We start from the raw sequence: 17,862 nt of genomic DNA on the forward strand, positions 1-17,862 counted from the left end.
GTATTAAGTAAAAATAAGCTGTGAGTTTGGTTTTAGAGGCCAAAGCAAACAAGATTAGTACTCCATAAAGAAAATAACTGAGTTATTTACCACTTTGGAGTTCTACCAAGTATTTGATAGAACTAAGTTAAAGCCGAGGATTTTAGTATATTTTCATTACAACTTGTTTTTGAGTAATTTAGTCTCAAGACAGCACTGTTTTTTGCAGAAAAAGATGCAATCTTCAATACCTTTTCTCTACTTCTGGAGTAACAGTTTTTAATCATTCTATTTCACAACAGTGACCTTAAAAAAAAAAACAACCAAAAACACCAAAGACACAAGTATTCTGATAACAAGTTCTGTGTGCTTAGTGTTTCACAACAATTTGATGCCCACAGAGAGGCCATGTCATTCTGGACAGTGTGCATTTCAAAATGGAAAACTATCAGGAAGGAACTTGGAGAACCATCCTCCCACAGTGAAGACAGCTGACAACAGAAGCAGAGAATCCATTATATGGTCCAGCCTTTCTCCTTTAGTTGGTAAAATGGCCCTAGCATTACATTTCACTGAAGCACTCTGTATAAGAGGAGCTATAAGTTGACATGAAGATTGAAAGTCTTTTCCTAGGGGAAGATAAAAACAAACCAACCCCAAGAAGTATGGATGTGGCTGTTGGCAGGAGGGGAAAGACAAGAGGAAGGAGGGAGAAATCGTTATGAATCTGGGATCTTTAATGCAGGAAAGCATCAGAGCTCTTGCAAGTCCAACAAATCAAACAAGGAATCATACAGTTACAGTGTGGAAAAGGGGGAAGAGTCAAGCCAGTTCTGTTTAGAGAAGGAAGTAAGGGGAAAACCATGCCAAAAGCAAGAGGAATTTAATTTGATGAAGGAGAATCTAAATTTCAATCAAGCCTTTGAACCACAGCAGGACATGCCAAGGGACATTTTTGTTTCCATGTTCGTTCTTCACCTGGAAATAAGAAATGAAGATTTTCTCCTTCTCCTCACTAAAGTGATCTTAGAACGATGTCAGAAAGTCAGTTTACTGTTTGCATTAGCTCTCTGCTAAATGACAGTGGCATTAATACAACCCACTTCACCACACTCGTGGAAAGAATCCTACAAAAACCAGTACCAAGCCATGAGGTTTCAGAAATAGGGATTAAGACACTGCCTGTCCAAAAGATCCTCAGTTTGAGAAGAGAAGAGGAAATTAAAAGCTGCATGTTTAGCTCCCAGCTGAGACTGAAAGTTGCGGAAGGTATACACACCACTTCACAAGGAAAGGGAACAGGAAGCCAGGGAAGAAAAGAGTCATTATGTTTAAATGGTAACATTTTCTTGAGGTTACGCAGGCCAAATGAGCACATCCCAGAAAAATGTGAATCCAAGCGTGGGTAAAGAAACAGAAAGCAGAATAAATGACAGCAGATAATAATACATAAAAAAACTGTACTTCCTAAAGAGTATCAGCTTGGAAAAACATATCAAAATAATAAGAAAAATCTGAAGAGCTGGAGCACGAAATTGGAAGGGTGTAATTAAATTGGATACTAACAACAAGATTATGATAGCTGAGAAAGCAAATTTAGGTTTCTTTGCAAAAGCCTTTTCCACACAGGATGCTGGCAAAAGATAAGACTGAGATATACTAAGATGATCTACTGTCAGGATTCACATGTAAAAGAAGAGAAGAAAAAATAAAATAGATTAACTAACAGTAAGCCACTGTGTCCTCAAGATTTATGAGGAAATTAAAGACTGTAAGGGCTGAGCAGATAACAGAAATATGTAATGCTCCTTAAAGCGAGCTGTTCCAGATTACGTATAAAGTGTTTTCCAAACATACTGAAGGTACAGAAAGAAGAATAATAGAAGGAAAAAAATAATTACTGAACTTCAGTATGAGAAAAACTGATTTAAAAGTAGCCACACAGAATCTCTGGCAGACCTGATGACTGGCATAAAGCATAAGGCAAGAAATGAGGCAGGACACAGAACCACCCTTCTCAGTCTGACCAAGCCCACCATTAAACTTGCTCACGTGACTTTGAGCATTTCAACTTAATTGTTTAAAGGAATTTCAGGTAGACTTAGCAGAAAGTCCATTTTGTAATCCGTAACAAGAGGTTCCAAAGAATTTAAATTTTAAGATAAACATAGTATTTGAAACCATACGCACACAGCCATTCCTCAACCCTGAGGAAATGGAAAAATCCGAGAGAAATAGCAGTCTAAAAAAAATGATAAATTGTTGTCTCTGTTGATAGAAAAAACATTGAGCAAAGCTACTGGAAATTAACCACTTCTTAGGTTAATTATTTAGCTTTACACCTAGCTGAAGATTCTACCATTGTTTTGAAGGAAGAGCACCCCTGTAGAACTCAAGTTCTAAGCTTCTCAGGTGTCAGAAAAGCAAGAGTTTCCAAGGGAGCACAGAGATTTTTTTGACAGACAGGCTACTTTGGTTAATTTGTTTATACAAACCCACAGGCAAGTTTCATGCAAGTCAGCAAAACTCAGTCTGTGCGGTCTGGAAAAGAAAAAGTCTCTTCCCTAATTGACAAAAGCCCTCGGTTGCCAAAATGCCACCAAGAACAACACCAGTATAGACATGCTGTAGGGACAACAGTTTTGTCAGTAGGATGCTCTGGATTCCTCTCTGCCTTATACATCATCTTCTGCAACACCATCTCTTCCACTGCAGATACCACTGCACCAGAGCAACGCAAGCACCGGTACGGCAACAGCAGCTCAGCAGAGCTCCAGCTGAAGTAGCAGAACCTTGGTATTTCTAGGCAGGACCCCAAGAGGATGAAGATGGTATCAGCACACCATTAGTCAAAGGAGATGCAAAGAAGATTAAAAAAACCCAAATGAATTTGAGATTACAAAAACCAGTGTTAATACTAAAAGAAAGTCAGAAGAACCCTCTGAAGGGGAACGGGAATGCTCGAGGGAGCTGTAGGTACAGTCAAGACCTCTGCTAGAGCAGAGGGCAGGGATGGCACAAGCAATTAACAAGTGAGGAAAAGGAGGATTCCATGTGATGACTCTGAAGACATTGGTACCATTTAAATTAATATGAGGTGAAAACTTAAAAAAAAACACCAAACATCAAGGTAAAAATAAAACAGGCATTACTAGCTATCTGTTCTCCAAGGGGAATGGAGATTTTTCATCTTACCAGATGAATATGATATCAAACAAATGCTTTCAAGTTTTTAACTAAAAGGGATTAGGGTTGTTTCAATTTCCTTTTGAAAGACCAAGTAATAATCAGAAATCACAAACATATTCAAGCAGATAAATCATAAGCTATGAATGTACAAAAAATTATCTGCCTACTTCAAAAAACTGTAATCACTAAAACTGCATAGTACGTGTTCCATGAAGACCATGCTTCCAGATCTTCTCCATTCATTATACATAAACACAGCCCAGAAAGCTTTATCTGCAAGGTTGTTTTGCTTCACTGGCTAATTAATGGCTATCCTTATCATATAAAACATTGAAAAATCACTTTCAGTAAAAGCTTTGTAAGAAATAAGCCGTTCTGGACAGAGCCTGTACATACATATACATGTGTGTGCATTAATGTATATATAGATATATACAAACTATGTATCTATACACACACATATGTTCTACCATTATTTTAAAGGAAAAACACCCTCACAGAACTCAAGTTCTAAGCTTCTCAGGTAGCAGACAAGCAAGAGTTTCCAAGGGAGCACAAAGCGCTTGGAGCTCCAGGCAGCCAAGCAAACCCAATCTAACTCAACTTGAATGCTACTTGAATTGATGGTTCCAGACTCAGTTTCCAGTGGGCAGATCCATGTAATGAATATCCTTCTTGCTGCCTTTGTAGAAGACAAGCTTGGAAAGGAATTCCTCCAAATGTCAAAAAATCCCTTCAGACTCCTATGAGCTTCAGCTGGCTTACCTGCAGTGCAGGACACAGGTAACTCCAACTCATTACTTGGCTTGTGAGCCAAGTACTCAGGAACCCCCCAAACAAAGGCAAAAAAACCACAGTCTCTGGAACAAGAGGAAATATTTTTTTTTGCTTCAGCAGACCTGGCTAGTAAAAGCCTATTCCTACTCCTCAACAGGCAGACCTGTGAACAGGAGGTAGAACCCATCATACTTTTGGCTGCTTCAAGAACTGCTGTTTTGGAGCCTTGCATACACACCCCCAAATGACAAGGCAGACTGAGAGGGTACACTCCAAGGCAGCTTAAAACAAGCTAGTCAGGACTACCACAGAGCAACTCTGTCCCTTATGCCAGCTCACATGTTAATTCAGTGATGCAATGATCTAAATTACTCACAAACTAACTGACAAGCAAGCAGAATAAATAAACACATCAATAAACCACATCCAAACAAGTTTCAGCCGTTTCTGGTTCCCAGCTCTGGCTCACTGTGAAATCCTGAGATCCACTGTAAGAGTGAATTTGCAATGACAGTGTCTTGGAAGACAAAAAAAAAAGAATGACAGTAACGGTGAATATTTAGTCTTCTTACTTCCATAAAAATGAATGCAATGTTGCACAAACATGGGAGCTCCACCAGTTCCTGTGGATCCACACTGATTTTCTCCTCTTTTGCTTTTACTGCCACTGAATCGATTTCTTTTGCTCAACAAGGTTAACAGCAAGTTCGGCAGAACACAGGAGAAAGCAGAGAGTGGTCTACAGAGTACTTTATTTCTGAGGCTTTGTGTCAAAGACGCAGGGAATTTCAGGTCTGGAGTGGAGCAAATACCAACTTAAAACCTATGGAGCAAACAGGACAACAGATTTCTGGTCTGCTTCAAACACAAAAACTTGTTAGCTCAAACAGCTGAATAGGCTACTTGTGAGCTCATGCTCTGATATGGCCTCAAGTAAGTATGAACATTCATAAAAACTACTCCAAGCAGACAACTCAGGTCAGCAGCCAGAGGCAGAAGAGCTGCATCAAGCAGCTGGATTCAGTAACCTTTTTTACTAGCACAGCTGGAAAAAGACACTTTGTCAATAGCCTTTAGACTACTGTTCTTCTGCCTTGCCTATTTATATCCTTGTGGCACTGCCTAGTCATGCTTACAAAGCACTTACACCATTAGCAACTCATATTATGACCCAAAAATGTTAGAAGACAAACAGCAGGGACCTGGGAAGCTGGTATATTTGTACCTGCAATTCTGGTAGAGGATATCTGCCTCTTAAAATGGACACATATAAGGAGAGAACATAAAAACTGCCAACCGTTTTTTGGGTTTCTTTTCAAGATAAAGATGTATTCTCTTACATCTAGAATAGCTACATACATACCCAGTACTAAAAAAGCAACAATAAATTACTAATAGCATGAAGAAAAAAAGGCAACTCATGACAGAAGTGTCTGGACAAATCATTTTGCCCACTCCTTCCCACCCTCTCAGTTGCACTGAAAGATACATCTTTACCTGGTCTCATGAGCATGCTATTTGAAGACTAAGTCTCTGAACCTTACAACTTTCCAACATGAAGATATGGTCTGCAGTGCAACATTTTAAAATAAACTCATTCTTAGATATATACAGATGCCTAGCCACAAAAATCACGTTTGCAAGCCCATGCAATGTTCTCCCAACAGCCACCACATATTCTGACCCAGCATTTCCAATTTTTAACAGGTATCTTCAGTTATTATAAACCAAATTAGGAATTATAAAACAAAATAAAGAAAGACAACACTCAGAACTCACTACTTTTCATCAATCTTTAGAAAATATTTTCTTGATGCACACATAGTATTTACTGCTATAAATCCACTGGAAGCTACGCCTTTCCATGTTTCCTTATAACTAGATATAATTTAGACAGCCAGCCAAATCGCTTTTCATTATATACACTGAAAATAACTCATTATCCACTACTATAAGCTTAGTATTACCAGTCAAAGTAGGATGATCCTATGTTGTTGTCATGTTAGAACTACTTTTTCTGTGACTTAGAAAGCTCATTTTCATGTGCAACTAATGCAAAACTTCCTTTTATAAAACAATTTTCATCTCTGTCAATTCAGCTTTTTTTTTCTCCTTTTATTTAGTCCATATGGTATATTTTCCCAACATCTGATCAATACTACTTCTTTTCCATTATTACTGTTCTTTCTCTGTCTCCAGTTCTGTTCTTTATGCACATCCCCCTTTATTAGTATTTTTATAATGACAAAAGTTGACCCTAACACTGCACAACTTTTGAAACTGGACCTACTGTTCAAAACTTCAGCTCCAAAAAAGCTGAAGATGGTATGACATCAAAAGATAGTACTGCATTTCAAGTTAGCCACTTAAACATAAATTAGAACTAATTCTGCAGAATTCTGAGTTCAAAAAAGCCTATCCTACTGCTGGTTAAGCAGCTGAAAGATTGATGCTTGAATTAATTAACCTTCATTATATCCGAAAACCAGTTGATTATTTGATGCCCACCCCACTCTACACATACAAAAAAAGTAATGCTATTTTCTACAAATTGGTAGACTTGTCCTGCTGGGCTTTGATGTATAACAACTGATATTAGAAAGGGAAAGACCTTTCCAGTAGGAAGTTATGCTTCTAGATTCCCACCCTGCCAATGTAAACAGAAAAAATAGGTAAGTGATGAATAGCTAACTAAGAATAATGCTTGACTGTACAGAAAAGAAGTATCAGTAGCTGAGCCAAACAGTAAGCACTCAGTAGAAATATCTCACTGTGGTGGATATAACAAGATTTTTCTAAGTGTATTTTATATTGTTATGTATCTTTTCTTAACTAAATTATGCTACTGCTGGATATCTACTCCAGTATCACACAGGTTCCAGGTCAGGAAAAGTGCAATATTAAGTGATTTTCTTTTCTTTTTTCTTTTTATTTTTTTATTTTTATTAGAACCTTTAACATCTATCATGTTTGGGTTTTTTTAAACCAAAATTGAACTGGATACCACACATGTACATACCAAGGTATAACTATTTACTGAGCACTTGTACAAGAAATTCAAATGTTCAACATCCTTTCCAAGGTAATCCATAACATCAATTCTTGGCTTTGAAATATTCAAGGACTTAAATCATCAACACCATCCTGAAATTTTTAAAAAAAATTATTCACCAAGGCATGAAAGCTGCGTTTCTGCCAAAGTAGACAGATTTTTCCTTTTCTTCAAGGAAAAAGGGGAAGAAGGAAAAAAAGAGAAAAAAACACCATCGAAGGACTTGGCAGCCTTCAAAAATTCCCAAAACAAACACTGTTTCTCTCTGAGCTAGCATTTGCTAACAGTGTCACTGCACTCGTCTTTTTTTGTCTGCCTGCCACCAAGCAGCATGTAAGAACAGATAGTCCCAAGGCTTCCTGAAGGGACAAGACCTGAACCTTTAACCTGAATGTTCCCCCCCCTCCCACCTCTCCTATTGCATTACCTCCTTATTGTCAACTGAAACAGTAGCCAAAGTCAGCAACTGAAAAGCACATTCTGCCTATTTTAACTCCAAATCTTGAAAATCCTCACCACAGCTCAATTAGAGAGATTAGATGATCATTGGTTGAACCTCCTCAAAATCCTGTAACTAAAAGATTTTGTTTTAAACGGCAGCTGTATTTTCACTTAGCTATGCAGACATTTCATAGCCACTTTGCCATACTGGCCTATGTCTGGGCATTAGAATAAAAATAGCTAATGTGCTCGCTTGTTACGCCATTAAATAAAGTGCACAAAGGAATCGCCAGTACTTTTTTTTGCCCATGAAAGGCAATGGTCATTAATAGCTTGTATTTGCAGAAGGATGTCAGAGGAACAGCATTCCTGAGCTTCCTCCACAGTTTTCTATAGATTTAACCATACATCAGGCAGCAGGGGAAAAGACACTACACGCTTCCTCGTTCCAGAACAGGTCACACCTGTAGGCGAGTCATACAAGCCTCAATTGGAGAAAAAAGATTGGAGTCCTATAAATATGAGGGGGCAGAAAGAGCATTTTGGCAAAACATGCAATGACAGTTAAGTATTAGTTGGTATTTCGACACTTTCATTCACTTTTTTGTCTAGTCCCCAGGAGATCTGCACTTATATTACAGTTCCTTTTATACTTGAAGGAGTTAACTTCCTTTCAGCAGTATTTTAAGAAGAAACAGGCAACAAATGGGGTACTCATACTATCATGTCTGGGCTGGACGAACAGTTTTTTCAGGCATTTTCAAATCATAGGAGGGATTAGATTGGAAGGGACCTTAAAGATCATTGAGTTCCAACTCCCTTGCCATGGGCAGGGACACCTCCCACTATACCAGGTTGCTCACAGTCCCATCCAACCTGGACCTGAACACTTCCAGGGATGGGGCAGCCACAACATCCCGGGGCAACCTGTGCCAGTCTCACCACCCTCACACTAAAAAATTTCTTCCTAATACCTAATCTAAATCTACCCTATTCTGGTTTAAAGCCATTACCCCTCTTCCTATTCCTACATGCTCTTGTAAAAAGTCCCTCCCCAGTTTTCTTGTCCACCTCCTTCAGGAAGACCACTACCAGGTCTTCTCAAAGCTTTCTCTTCTCCAGGCTGAAAAACCCCAACATTTTCATAGGAGAGGTGCTTCCAGCTCTCTGATCATCTCCATGGCCCTCCTCTGGACTCACTCCAAGGTCCACCTGGACATCACAGCAGACAGGCTGAGTGAGCCACAGAGAGGAAACAGGCTCTGTCAAATGGATGGTATGCAGACACAGATCTCCTAGCAAGCAGAATGGAGGAGTGAGAAGGTGACAACACGCTCACAATGTGTCAGCCATGAGAAGCCATGAATTTTCAGCAGCTGAAGAGGAGTGCTTGCTCCACTCACAAGAGACCAGGGCAAATACATTACCATGCATGTTCAGCTGGGAAGTTACATGCAGTAACAACCAAAGCAAAAAAAAAAAAAAAAAAAAGGGTGATGCTGAGAAACACACGAGGTAGAAGGGGAAAGAACAAGCAGCTTTATGAGATTGTCTAAGTATGTCCTAAATAGGTCTCCTATAAGCTATCAAGATTATGCTTCTACCAGACCCCAACAGGAGGTCTGTCTGCCTTCAGCTGCCCCCTTCTCCACATATAGAGAATTATGAACATACAGACTAGTCACTGTTAACCACCTCTCCTCAGTAAGGCCCCAAAGCACCTGCTATCTAAACCTTGAGAGCTTTTAAGAAAGTGAAACAACCTGGGTTTAACCTTGAGGAGAGAGGAAGAAGATACTGGGTCCTGCTGCTACGATTTGCCGTCAATGTAGAACTCCAAACAGACTCAGAAGAGAGATTTTCAAAGCCTATCCTCAATTTGCAGCATATCTGCCTTGCACCCAGAGATCTGGGGCAGGCAGAAGGAGCCCTAATAAACTGATGACACCATTTGCTTTCTGCTGAGCTGGATTCAATCAAGTTAATACTTCCAAGACTTACCTGGACCTAACAACATGCCCACCCAATGGACTAAGATTACTGTTGTGCTTTTTTGATGGAATATTCTTCACCCTTGCTTGAAAACTGGCAAAGCTTTATGAACTTTTGATGAAACAGTGACAAAGTTCTTTCTGTTTTCTCCCCAAGTGTTCCCAGTAAGAGGCATATACTTAAATTCTTGTATTTTAGAAAGGCACTTCTAAATATTTAGGAGGTTGGGAAGATACATGTAACATAAAGTTTCTTCCCCCTCTAGCTATCTTCCCTTCCAGTTTTCAAGAATTCAAACACACTCCCATGAAACTCTAGTACAGCAGAGCTGAAAAGTAAGAGAAAACACGAATCCCAAGCATAATATTTAAAGAAAGAAGATATAAAATCCCAACACCTAAGCAGGTTCTTACCTGTAACAAAATACTTGTGAGAACTGTATAGACAGTAGGTGCTATTCTTATTCCAGACAGCATTACTACAATGACTGGAAAGTAATCTCATGCCTGTTCTTTAGGCAAATACATTCTTGGTCCTCACAACTCACCTTTACAATTATGGCTCATTTCAGCAGCAGGATGGCACGTTGAGAGAAAACTCTGAAATATAGTTCAGACTCTTTGCATGTAAATGGAACATAACTGGCTTCCATCCTAAAGGGACTGTATAAACTTAGTGAAATACACAATATTGAGAAAGTCACCCCTTTTCAAGTATCATCGTGCAGATAGAAACCCAAGTCAGTCCTAACATGGAATTTGAGACTTTTAAGTCTGGTGTGAATGATTCTTACACCTAGCAATCAGGAAGCAAAAGCAACACTCAGACTGTTAAAAGAGTGGTGTTTGTGTCCTCAAGATTCAGCCTTCAAACATGCTTTATTAAGGGTTCAGTAGAAGAATAATGCAGTACTGAATAAATTTTATCTGGAATTGTGTGAGGGGAGGGAGAGTTGCTCTCCTATTTTGAGAGCAACATCTATGCTCCACATGCAGAGCCAAAGCTGCCTAATCCAGCAGGCTGAATACATACTAGTTATTCAAACTCAAGAACGTGTGCATAAAAGGAATTTCACACAATTAGTCTCTGTTGTCCTCCTCGTTTTATGCTCCCTGTAAAGTTCTCATTCCATTGTTGCTACATTACATACTCAGACCCATCTTTTTGCCTCCCACAATCCCTTCAGTAATATAAAAAACATTAGACAAGCAAGCAAGGATGTCTAAAAAGAGAGTATTTGCAGAAGCCACTGATTTATCATTTTGTCAACAAACTGGCTCAATTCACAAATTTTTATAGTAGAACACAATGAGAATGGGTAACACTGGTTTAGTCACAATATTAAAAACCACACATCATAGTTGTCTGCAAAATTTATGTAACGGAACACAGTTATTGTTTTATATTGAAAATCTTTGACAATACTTTAGGTGACTATCATTCTGGATAGCAAGTAAAAAGATCTATCTTACAGGAGACAAAAAATTACATTTATTCTCAACTAATGAAAGCTTCTGCACACCTCCCCTTGGGTATCTTTATTTGGCAAACAAGTGACAGCAGTTTGTAACTTAAGCTTGAAACCAAAAGAGAGCACAAATTTACCTGAGGAGGTTCATGGAAAGAACTGATCCTAATTACTGAGAAATGAGATAAAGACTTGTACTACATGGGCAAAACTAGATCCAAGACCACACTAAAGAGAAGCTGTATAAGTTACTGGCAATGTATAGCCCACATTGTGACCAAGACAGAGCAGAGATAACTAACTTCCTCACAAAGACAGACCTTGTTTCATCAGTTCCTTTCATATATTCACGTGGCACAAACTTTACAGCTTCAAACAGTGCAGACGCAGAACAGCAGCAGCATGGGAGCTGAGGAAGGTCTGTGGCAGAAGAGATCATTCTGCATCCCTACAGCCCCACAGGAAACCTCCCGTCACTGAGGCAACAATCTTTCCCCTCTTTCCTACCCTGCCCAATTATTAATTTGTGTTTCTTTTTCAGCTGCTTGAGCATTTTGTAGGGACACAACATGGAAAGCTGCCAGCCTTCCCAGAGCCAACTCCGAGTAGGTCAGTCTTGGCTCAGCAGCAGACCACATAGCACAGCAAAAGGAAACACAAGGCCTTGAACTCATGCCCATCTTCCCTCTCATCCTCCATACACACACCCTAGATACAGATTTTCTTTGATTGCCAAGGCATAGTAAATCACTGGTGGCCAACATCATCTTCACTGGAGACCATGATAGATACCAACAGGCCCTATCCATAAGCAAAACAAGAACTGTGCCAGTTAAAACTATGCAAAGTCTGAGGGCTAAGATGTAAAACTTTAACATTATTGTGTATTTTGGGCTTCCATCGAGTGTTATGGGAAAAACTTTAATGGAGATTACTTACTTGGAGCTACCAAGCTAATACCAATCTAAAGATCAGGTCTGGCGAAGGAGGGAAGTGTTGACATGAACTTCTCTGTTCCCACGGCCATTCATGGCAGACAAGCAACACAGAAGCAGCACCTAGCATCTCAGCCTCTGAGGCTTGCTCCAGAGCCAGTTTCATCTCAATTAGCTTTGGCATCAGGATGGTGATAGTATTATACAGTGATAAAGAAAACCCTGAGGATAAAGTTCCCCAAATAACCACTGGGAAGTAGCCTGAAGTTACAGTGTTTGCTTCACCTTCACCTGAATGACTCCTATTCTTCAGTTATCGCTGCCTTTAGTCCAGGCAGACATCCTGATACACATCACTAAGCCACTCATCACCTATGGTTTCTGAATCATGTAGAAAATAGAGGCCATGTATGTAACCCACAGAACATCGCATTACCCTTTGTTTATTAAGGATGCCACACAAATCAGAGAAGTATTACCAATACTGATGTGATATGTAGTTACTGATATTTAAAATATTCTACAGAAACCCTTCATGTCACTAAACTAAATCTGGATGGAAGAAACTGTAGGGACAGTGAACGCATCATTCAAAGCGTCAGGGACGCGGCTGCTTCCCTCCTAGCCAGAAAACGAGCTTCTCTATAATTCTTCTTAAATAATCATGGATGCACTATACACAAGTACAGGAAAAATGTTACAAGACTGCAATAGTTAGCCATTTGATCAGCATAACAACAAATCTGTAAAAACAGATTCACAGAATTCGCAGGCAAACCCCAGGTTTCTTCCTCGGGTTAAACAAAAGGGAAAAAAGAAAAAGGAAGGGATGTGCCAGTCCTTCCACACCTCATCCTTTGACAGTAACTACTCTATGCCATCTGGCTATTAAGGACTGTCAGCACTGAAAGAATATCTGTGATTAAAAAAAAAAAAAAAAAAGAAAAACTCACAGAAAAAATTCAACAGACACACTATGAAGTGCAAGCTATCACCCTGCCTCCATTTTTCTTGAGGGGAAAAAAGGCTTCAGCTGCGCTTACTGTATTTCTTGGAAAAATGGTACTTTGAAAACAGTGACTATTCCTGAAGAGGTCTGGAGGTTAAGGCATCAAACTTTGTAAAGACAGGTGTCTGAGCAAGGCCTTCACCCTGCCCACAGCTCTTGCCGCACAACGCATTAGAGCAGAGCTCACTTGAAGACCAATGCAGGGAACAGAAATCAACTGCTAACTTGCCTATTCAGTATTTCTGAATATAGAAGGTATAGAAGAGAGCCTGAATTCACCCTCCAAAGGCTTCTTAAGGCCTCTGTGAATCACTTATCTTCAAGGCAGAAGAGCAGCTGACCCGTCCCCACCATCCAATCTCTAGTAACTCCGCATGACTTCATCAGCCCCATCGCCAGCTGCCAGCTGCAAATACAGAGGCACAGGACTCCCAAGGCAGAGTCATTTTGCCAAGGAAGGTGCACGGGCACATGGCACATACAACCACAACTCCTCCCACGGGCTGAGGGCTGGCGCAGACCCCAGAGGAGCCAGCCCTGGCTTGGGAGACAGAGCTCCCAGTGAAATCCATTTAACACATTCCTGCACAGCTTCTGCTGATACCGTTCCTATGGGCAGTTGCAGCTATTCTAGTTAAAAGCAAACATCCCTGCCAGGCGAGCTGCCTTTGCTGGAAGAACAGCGCACGTTTTGCAGAAACAAGGATAAACTTAGCTCAGTTTCTCCTACAGATGTCTTCCTAGTGTGATTTTGTTCCAACATCTGCTTAGGTAGTGAACAAAACCAGACCTGCTGGAGCAGGACTGTATTTATGTATCTTTATACAAGGTGCTGTGTTTTTAAATGCCTGGTTGAGCTTTCTGGACCTTTGCAAATGTATGAAGCCATACAGTATTTTGCAGCTACCGCATCTAATTGGCACAGGAACTGGCACCTACTTTGCTGCTTTTACTTACTTGTTCATTTAAAACACAGATTTTGAAATTGTGTATTAAGATACACTGAAGCTCTATTATATTGAACAAGCATAAAGACCAGAATTTATTACACCTCAGACATTTTTTATTGATTCCTTCCTAAAAATATGAAACATGACTCATTAAATGCAGGATTCGATTTTGAATATCACTATTATTTGTACGTTTTGTCATTAAAAATTTAAGCTAAAAATACATGTACACCCCCCCATTGCATACTTGTTCCACATTCAAATAGAAACCCCCAGACAACCAACATAAACAACTGTGATGAATGCTTCAATCTCCAATGGGCAGTGGGATGAACACCATAAAAAGAAATTAAGACTTACTATTTTTCCACCTCCCCTCAAAACACAAGAAGAGTCTAAACCAACTCCTGTTTGGTCAGTTGCGACTTCGTAAACGCTGTATCTACCAAACCACACACTGCCAGGAATAGCATAAATCTTAAAGCAAGGATTACAAAATCATTTTTGGGGTTTTGGTTGGGGTTTTTTCTTTTCAGAACCCCAACACACATCCTGACACGGAGAAACAGTTCAGTCTGCTTTTAGCTTTCAAAACGAGCACTATTTATTCTGCTGGGTATACGCCGAATGTTTGAAAAAAAAAAAAAAAAAGTTAGTCATAGGTCAGACAATACAACTTGCTATGACTACACCCTTTACTCGAAGGAAAACTGAAGGATCGATTTTCTATTCTAATCGACTGAAACTACAGTAAAAGAAAGTTAAATCTCCTGGCTTCTCTTAAAAAAAAAAAAAAAATAAAAAAAACCAAACAAAACCAACCAAACAACAAAAAACAACAAACAAACAAACCCAAAGAGCTTCCCATCTAACATGTAACCAAATATTTTTTGCCACTGAAATATCCTACCATTGGTCAGGCTTTGCAATAGGCACATCCCATACACCTTGTTCGGCACGCACTGATGTGCGCTCAACTCCTCATCCCCGCCGCTTCTAAGAGGGGGAAATAAACCACGGAGTCAGGAGAAGGTACCTCTCTCTCTGCCAGGCTGCATCCTGGCACCGGCCACGGAGCCCGGAGTCTTACACGAGCGCAATAACCAGGTTAACAATTTGCAATTTGCTTCACTCCTGGACTCCACGGCAGCCCTCCATTTTGTCAACTGCCTCAATTTAAACCTTTTCCAAGTTGAAGGCTGAACTCCAACAGCTCTTCGGGAGCCCCTCGGGGCTTATAAAGCATCCTTCAACCATTTTAAGCAGTGGAAAAAAGCCTGTTCGGAGCCAGCACTGTTTACTAAGTTTAGAAAGGCAGCCGCGCACGCCGGAGCTTATCAGCAGCCTCCCCAGACATCCCCGGCAGACGGGCTCGGGGAGCGCTGAAGCAGCCCTCGGTCTCTCGTTCATCCCTTCCCGCGGCGAGCTGCCTCCCCTGCCCCGCACAAAAGGCTCTCTCCCTGCCTTTATGAGGAGAGAGGCAGGTGGATATCGGGAGGTGAGAAAGGAAGGGACGAGGAAGAAGAGGAGAGGAAGGCAGGAGCCGCCGCGGACAGCCGGCCGCCGCGCAGCAGGTAGGGGGAGCGCGGTGCCGGTACCGGTGCCGTACCGTACCCCCCCTCCCTGGCACCCCCGTTTCTTACCACCTGCGGAGGCGGCCAGAGCTTGCCCGGGCCGGGGCAGCGACCTGTCTGCTGCGGGTGCTCTCCTCCGGAGGTGAGGGGGCGGCGAGGAAGGGCATGCGGGAGGAGGGAGAGAGGGAGGGAAGGCTCCCGCCGCCCGCCTCTCCCTCACCTCCCTCCTCCTCCTCCTCCTCCTCCTCCCCGCCCAGCCCTGCCCGGCCCGGCCCCCCCCCCCCCCCTCCCTCCGCACCCCTTGCCCCCCTCTCGGGCTGTCTTGCACGGGGCGGCCCCGGGCGAGGGGGTCCCTGCAGTCCCCCTGGCACTTACTGTTTCACCCCGTTTGTCTGTCTGTCCCCTCGGCAGGCGTAAAAGTTGCTGCCACCAGCCTCGCCGCTGCCTCTTGAAACGACCGTGTCCCCTTCCAGCCGCTGGGAAAGCGGGAAAGCTCCTTTTTCCTCCTTCTTCTTCAATAAGACAAAAAATAAATAAAATAAAAAATAGTAATTAAAAAAAAAACAACATGGAAAATCTCTATTCGGGTCTTTTTTAAGAGGGGGAAGCGTGAAGGGGGGAGGGAAGAGGAGAAGAAAAAGGAAACATTGGGAGCTTTTTTTCCTCTCCTCTCCTTCTTCCCCCCTTCCTCCCCCCCCCCTCCCTTCTCCGATGGCTTGAGAAAATTAAAAGGGGACACTGATGGAGGGGGAGGACACACTGAAAAGCTCGGGAGATGGGAGAAAGTTTTGACGCTTGGGGTGGGCTTTTTTGGTGTTGGGGGGTATGGGCTGTGTGTGTGGTTTTTTGTTTTTTTTTTAAACCCTTCGTTTCCCAACGGGACCAGAACGACTGCAAACAAACGGGCAGAGCAGGCACAAGGAGGGGAGGAATCGAGAGAAAAGAGTTTTGCTGGTCAGTAAACTTCAAGCTGCTGGGATGAGGTCATTGGTGTAAAAATAAAGCGATGGCGTCATTTGAAACCAATCCCAGGGAATGAACTCAGCCGGGGGGTGAAGGTGGGGGGAGAGGGAGAAGGAGAAAGAGGAGGAGCGGGGAGAGAGGATCCCTGCGGGGAGACAGAGACAGCCGCCGCGCAGCCCCGGCAGCGGGAAGCAGTGGGGAGGGGGGGTGTGCAGGGGGTGTCTCACGCCGCACCATGCTGTCACCGGGGGGTACACGCGTCCGCTGCCTCCGGCCTCCCGCTGGAGCCGCCGGGCCGGCCCCTGGGAGGAGCCGGGGCCGCGGAGCGATTCAACCGAGCCGCCGCCGCGGCCCTTTCCCGCCCCTATCCCGGAGGGGGAGGCAGCGGTCCCTCAGCCCTTCCCTCCGGCTCAAGCCGTCGCCTCTCCTGTCCCCTCTCCGCCGGGGCTGTCCCGCCTCAGCGTCCCCCTCCACCGTGGGTCTCGCCGGGCATGTGGCGCAGCACGGGGCGGTGGTGAGCCCTGTCCCTCAGCGCAGGCCGCTCCCGCAGCCCTGCCGCCCGCCGTCCTGCCGCCCGGGGCTCGGTGCCACCAGCTGAAGGGCCTTCCGTGCCACAGCGAGCACTCCGGATGGCTCCTTAAACAGCGGCCTTCTCTTTTAAAAGGTAACGCTGTGGGGTATGATGCAAGAATCACTGACTGAAGTGTTAAGGTGTCAAATCCCCCCGCGGTAGCGTGGCTTGGTGGGTGTGAAGCACCCTGTTGGCTGCACGGTGCATTGAGGGCCTTCACTCTTTAAATGGCCTTGTTAAATAAAAAAATAAAATTAAAAAAAAAAAAAATCCAAATGTAAAACTTGAGGAAAATGAAAGTGAAGTCTAAACAGATTCACAGATATGTAATTATTTTATCCAATACCAAGTATCCAAGTGTTTCTTCTGGCTGGTACCAATGTTGACTAGCAAGGTACATCCTTCAGGGGGTTGATGCGTTCTGCCTTGTGTCACACCAGAATATTCTGCATCCTTCTTTCTCCCTCACAGGCTTCATGGAGGCATTATCACTAAGGAGAGCCTGCCAGCACTTCTGGGTACCCATGGCATCTTAGGTGGCAGAATTCAAGCCCTGGTCACTCTTCTCAGCAGTCTTTCAAATCCCTCTGCCACAAACCCGTGGAAGATGACATGAGAAAGAGGATAAACCACATGGGTAGTCACACTCTTGATGGCTGTCTCTGAGTAAAGCACCTTGGGAAAGTCACAAGGCTACCAGCCCACAGTAAAAGGTGTGGAAGGTGTTTTGGGAGAGAGGCAGCTCTAAGCAAATTATATGATAGTGAGCTCAGTTCTGGCAAAACTGACAAAGAACCACCTTGACAAAGGGCCTGGTGTTAAAGAGCTGCATGCTGTCTCTTACGAGGAAGCCTTGTTGTCACTTGCAGTGCCTGGTCACATTCTCTGCAAGGGAGTGCAGAGCAGCAGAGAGGGAAGTCCTAAGAAAAGCCCAGTCTCCATCAGGTGGTGGCAAAAGAAAG

General features: G+C 42.7%; 1 protein-coding gene across 10 annotated transcripts in view; it reads right to left on the reverse strand.

Moving 5' to 3' along the window:
* DUSP16 (dual specificity phosphatase 16) overlaps nt 1-15,854 on the reverse strand; it is a 69,110-nt gene extending 53,256 nt beyond the window's left edge. For 3 of the 10 annotated variants that reach the window (XM_071733357.1, XM_071733350.1, XM_071733355.1), the window contains exon 1: nt 15,742-15,854. The gene's annotated coding sequence lies outside the window, so the exon portion shown is untranslated. Of the gene's footprint in view, nt 1-4,321; nt 4,463-14,702; nt 14,795-15,435; nt 15,622-15,741 lie in introns of those variants that run through there. The other 7 variants (XM_071733356.1, XM_071733348.1, XM_071733354.1 and 4 more) reach the window with 4 other exon arrangements.
* Nucleotides 15,855-17,862: the final 2,008 nt, after the last annotated feature.

Source organism: Heliangelus exortis, chromosome 1, assembly GCF_036169615.1.
Source record: "Heliangelus exortis chromosome 1, bHelExo1.hap1, whole genome shotgun sequence".
NCBI lineage: Eukaryota > Metazoa > Chordata > Aves > Apodiformes > Trochilidae > Heliangelus > Heliangelus exortis.